A 6000-nucleotide genomic window follows, 5' to 3' on the forward strand; every position below is an offset into this window, starting at 1 on the left:
AGCCCCAGCAAACCGCCTAACGTGTAGAATCAGTTTTCTAACAGGTTCAACCCATTTTTTACTTATTTTCAGCAAATTCAGACCAGTTGCTTGCTGTTTTGAGCATTCTGAATCTATCTACAGTGTCCGTTTCTCCAAATCCAACTCCTAGAAGTGATATAGTCATTAAAAGAGCAAAATGACTATAGAAAATGCACAAACACTCATCTCGAAGCTAACCAAAGACAACTATGATAATTAGTGCATTAGATTGAAGGTATTTCTTAGTTCACAAGAGTTTATAGAGATTGCAGAATATGGCTATGATGAACCAGAGTCCAAAGAAGCTGAAGATTTATTACAAGAGGCACAAAAACAACTCTTGAGAGCTAATAGAAACAAAGACAATAAAGCAAAGACCATTATTTATCAAGGTCTTAATGAAGCCATATTTGAGATCGTTGCTTCCGCAGAAACTTCAAAAAAAATATGAGAGGCTCTCTAACAAAAATACAAAGGTATAGATAAAATCAAAAAGATTCATCTTTAATCTTTGCGAGGTGAATTTGAACCAGTGCAAATAAAGTTATCAGAATCTATTTCTAATTATCACACAAGAATTATGATGATAATCAATCAGATGAGAAGAAATGGAGAAGTCCTCTCAGATGCTCGAATTATTGAGAAAATTTTAAAATCACTAGATCCAAATTTTAACTTTGTTATTGTTTCTATTAAAGAATCCAAAGAAGTGGACAAGTTGATGGTGGATGAGCTTATAAGTTCTTTGCAAGCTCATAAGCAAAAGATTGTGGAAAGAAATGGAGATAAGGCAATTGAACATGCCTTACAATCAAAGTTGTCTCTCAAGAAGGGCATGAAGATTTCAACAAATAGGTATACCATTCAAGGAAGGAGTCAACAAAGACGTGAAGGATTTCAGCAGTTTCAAGGAAAAAGATCTTGGAATACAGGATTCAGAGGAAGAGGAGGTGAAGAGGAGGTAGAAACACTACTAGAGGAGGCTAAGGACAACAAGCATTTACTCCTAGAGGAAGAGGAGGTGGTTACAATAACCATCATAAGAGAAATATCCAATGTTATAGTTGCAATCAATTTAGGTACTATATCACTGAATGTCGAAGGAAAACTCTATTAGAGGTATGTGAACAAGCCAATTATACAGAGAAGGATGCCATCATTAAAGGACTAGCTGCATTAGTAGTCCAACAAGGACTAGGTGAGAATCAAGAGAATATATGGTATTTGGATTCTGGAGCTAGAAATCACATAAGTGGTCAACGAGATCTATTTGAAGATCTAGATAAAACTGTAAAAGGCCAAGTCACTTTTGGAGACACCTCCAAGGTTCCAGTGAAAAAAAAAGGCAACATTTCAATCCGTTTGAAGAATGGCGATCATAGCTACATTGTAAATGTTTATTATGTTCCAGCTATTAAGCATAACTTGCTAAGTATATACCAACTTCTAGAGAAATGTTACACTCTTCTTATGAAGAACTGTAATCTAATAATTGAAGATTACAATGAAAGATTAATTGCCCATGTAAAGATGTCCAAGAATAGGATGTTTCCTATAAATAACCAATATGATACTGCAAAGATTGAAGTGTCATCACTAATAATGCAGAATGGCTCTAGTACCTAAGGCTTGGACATCTAAATTTCACTTGTCTGAAAATGCTTATAAGAAAGAAGATGGCCAAAGGTATGCCCCACATTAATCATCTAGATGAAATCTGTGAAAGTTATGTCTTCAGCAAACATCACAGATCTAGTTTTGCTAAAGAAGTCAATTGGAAAGAAAATAAGACATTGGAGTTGGTGCACACAGATGTGTGTGGTCCCATAAAACCTATGTTAACTAGACAAAATAGGTACTTCCTTACTTTCATTAATGATTTTAGCAAAAAGACATAAGTATACTTTCTGAAGAGGAAGTAAGAATTATTTAAATGTTTTAAAGATTTTAAAGCAATTATTGAAAAGCAAAGTTGCTATAAAATAAGAACCGTGAGATCTGATCAAGGTGAAGAATATACAATAAATGACTTTGAAGCCTTTTGTACACAACAAGGCAACAAACATCAAACAACAACAGCTTATACACCATAGCTAAATGGTATAGCTAAGGGAAAGAATTGAACAATTCTTGACATGGCAAGAAGTCTACTCAAAGAGAAAAAGTTGCCTAAACAATATTGGACTGAAACTATATCATGTGCAGTGTATCTACTGAATTGCTGCCCAACCAGAAGTTTGCTAGCTTTCACTTAGGAAGAAGCATAGAGTGGTCATAAACCAAGTGTTACTCATCTTTGAGTTTTTGGTTGTGTGGCATAACATAAATAGAAGATCTATCAACTCGATATGAAGTCAACATTTCTGAATGGCTTATTAGAAGAAAAGATCTATGTTGAACAACCACTTGGATACATTGAAGCTGGAAATGAAGACAAAGTATTCAAATTGAAGAAAGCCCTCTATGGTTTAAAGCAAGCTTCACATGCTTGGAATACCAGAATTGACAGGTATTTTCAAGATAATGGATTTGAAAAATGTTCATATGAACACGCAATATATGTGAAGAAAGAAGTAGATGGTAGCATATTATTTGCGTGCTTATATGTTGATGACTTGATATTCACCAGCAACAATCCTACCATGTTTGAAGCCTTCAAGAAAAGCATGGTATAAGAGTTTGAGATGATAAACATTGGTCTAATAGCATATTTTCTTGCTTAGAAGTAATGTAGAAAGAAGAATGAATTTTTGTATCCCGAAGTGGTTACGCCAAAGAAATTCTTGAAAGGTTCAAGATGGAAAACAGCAATCCGATATCAACTCCAGTTAAGAATCGAAACGGTTACGCCAAAGAAATTCTTGAAAGGTTCAAGATGGAAAACAGCAATCCGATATCAACTCCAGTTAAGAATCGAAACGGTTACGCCAAAGAAATTCTTGAAAGGTTCAAGATGGAAAACAGCAATCCGATATCAACTCCAGTTAAGAATCGAAACGGTTACGCCAAAGAAATTCTTGAAAGGTTCAAGATGGAAAACAGCAATCCGATATCAACTCCAGTTAAGAATCGAAACGGTTACGCCAAAGAAATTCTTGAAAGGTTCAAGATGGAAAACAGCAATCCGATATCAACTCCAGTTAAGAATCGAAACGGTTACGCCAAAGAAATTCTTGAAAGGTTCAAGACGGAAAACAACAATCCGATATCAACTCCAGTTAAGAATGGAGTAGAATTGAGGGAGAGAAAAGTTGAAAATGTTGATCCAACTTACTTCAAAAGCTTAATAGAAAGCTTAAGGTACTTGACATGTACCAGACTGGATATACTCTACGGAGTCGGATTCATCAGCAGATATATGGAGACACTAGACCAGTCTCACTTGAATGTAGCTAAAAGAATTATTCGCTACATCAAAGGAACAATAAATGAAGATATGTTTTATACCTTAAGTGAAAAATTCAATCTTATAGGCTACTCGAATAGTGATTGGGGTAGAGATTTGGATAAAGGAAAAGCATAACTGGATTTGTCTTTTTCATGGGACATACATCTTTCACATAGTCATCCAAGAAGCAATTGATAGTAACGTTATCAAGTTGTAAAGCTTAATATGTTGTTGTCAACTCAGCTGTATGCCTTCTAATATGGTTAAGGAATATGCTGAGGTTTTTGGGATTTCCTCAGAAAAGTCCTATAAAGATTTATATTGATAATCGATTAGCGATTGCATTAGCCAAGAATCCAGTATATCATAAAAGAAGTAAACACATCGATACACATCATCATTTTATCTGAGAGCATATGAAAAACAAAGAAGTTGAACTGATATCCTGCAAAACAATGAAACACAAAAGAGAAAGAGAGAGTGTGTATTAAAAGTGCGTGTTTGTATTTTATAAGTTTTTGTTTTTATAATAAAACCATGTGTTTTATCCCTTCTGAGTGTTTTAAAGCCACCATCAATGACTTCTCCCACCAACATAGTTTTATCGACTATGATTTATATCCTTAATTTTTCTTTACTAGGTGAAAAAAAGAGTATCAATGATTTTTTAATTTCAAGTGATTTTCTACACAAGCTAGTGAATGTCGGATATGGCATCTTCTTTTACAACTGCTCAACAATGGAAGCATGATGTATTCCTCAGTTTTAGAGTCAAGGATACCCATGACAATTTTACCAGCCATCTCTTGTAAGGCCAATACTTAATTAAGTATATCCATTAATTAGTGGAAGATAAAATTAGTGGAAGAAAAAAATTAGTGGAGTATTAGTGAAAGATAAAAATTAGTGGAGATGAGTTGTTGGCATAATTTATACCATAATTTATGGTCTTTGTCCCATCACTCTTCCTATAAATAGGCAATGCATCCAAGCTTATAATTCACACCAAAGAAAAGAAGAGAAAAGTAGAGTGAAGAGAGAGTAATTCCATAAAATTATAAGGTATTTGTGAGAGAGTAAGTAAGGTGTTTTCTCCTAGTAATAGAGAGATTTTAGTTGTTCTCCTATTACTTGAGAGAGGTTGTAATTCTCATATTACTTAGTAAAATCCTTCTATATTTTCTTGTTGACGTAGCCCAAATTGGGTGAACCACATAAATTCTTGTGTGTCTCATTTCTCATTTTATCATATTCCTTGCCTTTTGTCTTGTCGGATTTGCATGTCAGCATCCTAACAGTGGTATCAGAGCCTTCTGGTTGGTTTTGTTAATACACAAAAGTTATTCGTGTATACGGTACTATTCACATCTACTGCACTATTCACCTATAGGGTACTATTCATCTATACGGTACTGTTTACATTTGTTATTGTTAGCGTATATAAAAAATAAGTGTGGTGAGTAAATACAATCTAGAAGTTCTATCTAAGGAGATTGGGTTTGAAGCAGGACCGTTTGTGACCCCTCCAATCTCTCTTGGGAACTTACTTAGTGAAGTATTATTCACACGATACTATTTCTATATACGTTACAGATCTGTGAAACGGTGATAGCTGAATAGATCTTGGTGAATACAATGGCAGCAAAGTACGAGATTGAGAGGTTTAATGGGAGCAATTTCTCATTGTGGAAAATGAGAATCAAGGCAATTTTAAGGAAAGACAATTGCTTGGCAGCAATTGGGGATCGGCCCGCGGAGGTCACTGATGATGCAAAATGGAATGAGATGGATGGCAATGCTATTGCTAACATACATTTAGCATTAGCCGATGAAGTATTATCAAGTGTGGCGGAGAAGAAAACAACTAAGGAGATATGGGAGACTCTAACAAAGCTATACGAGTCCAAGTCTTTGCACAATAAGATTTTCTTAAAGCGGAGACTTTATACCCTTCGAATGGCAGAAACCACATCGGTGACTGACCATATCAACACAATAAGGACTCTATTTTCACAACTCACTACATTGGGTCAGCAAATAGAGGAAAATGAACGTGCAGAGCTTCTACTTCAAAGTCTTCCTGATTCATATGATCAACTTATTATCAACTTGACAAATAATATACTCACAGACTATTTAGTCTTCGATGATGTTGCAGTCGCTATCTTGGAAGAAGAAAATAGGCGCAAAAACAAAGGAGACAGAAACAGTTCAAACCAAGTAAAGGCGTTGTTGGTGTCAAAAGGAAAATCAATGGAGCGTGGCTCCAGTGGGAGTCAAAGGTAGGGGAGGTTCAAATCAAGAAGTAAGAAGACTGTGAAATGCTACAACTGTAGTAGAAAAGGGCACTTGAAAAAGGATTGTTGGTTTAAAAAGGGTATAGAGAATATTATAGAGTCATCAAAACCTCAAGGATGTATTGCAAACACCTCCGAAGATGAAGAGGTTTTATATAGTGAAGCAATAACAATCTCTACAGATAGAGAAGAGCTCACTGAAGTCTAGTTAATGGATTCAGGAACAACATGGCATATGACTCCTAATCGAGATTGGTTCCATACATATAAACCTATCTCTAGAGGCAAAGTGTT

The sequence above is a fragment of the Populus euphratica genome, unplaced genomic scaffold (genome assembly GCF_000495115.2).
Source record: "Populus euphratica unplaced genomic scaffold, PopEup_1.0 scaffold1357.1, whole genome shotgun sequence".
NCBI lineage: Eukaryota > Viridiplantae > Streptophyta > Magnoliopsida > Malpighiales > Salicaceae > Populus > Populus euphratica.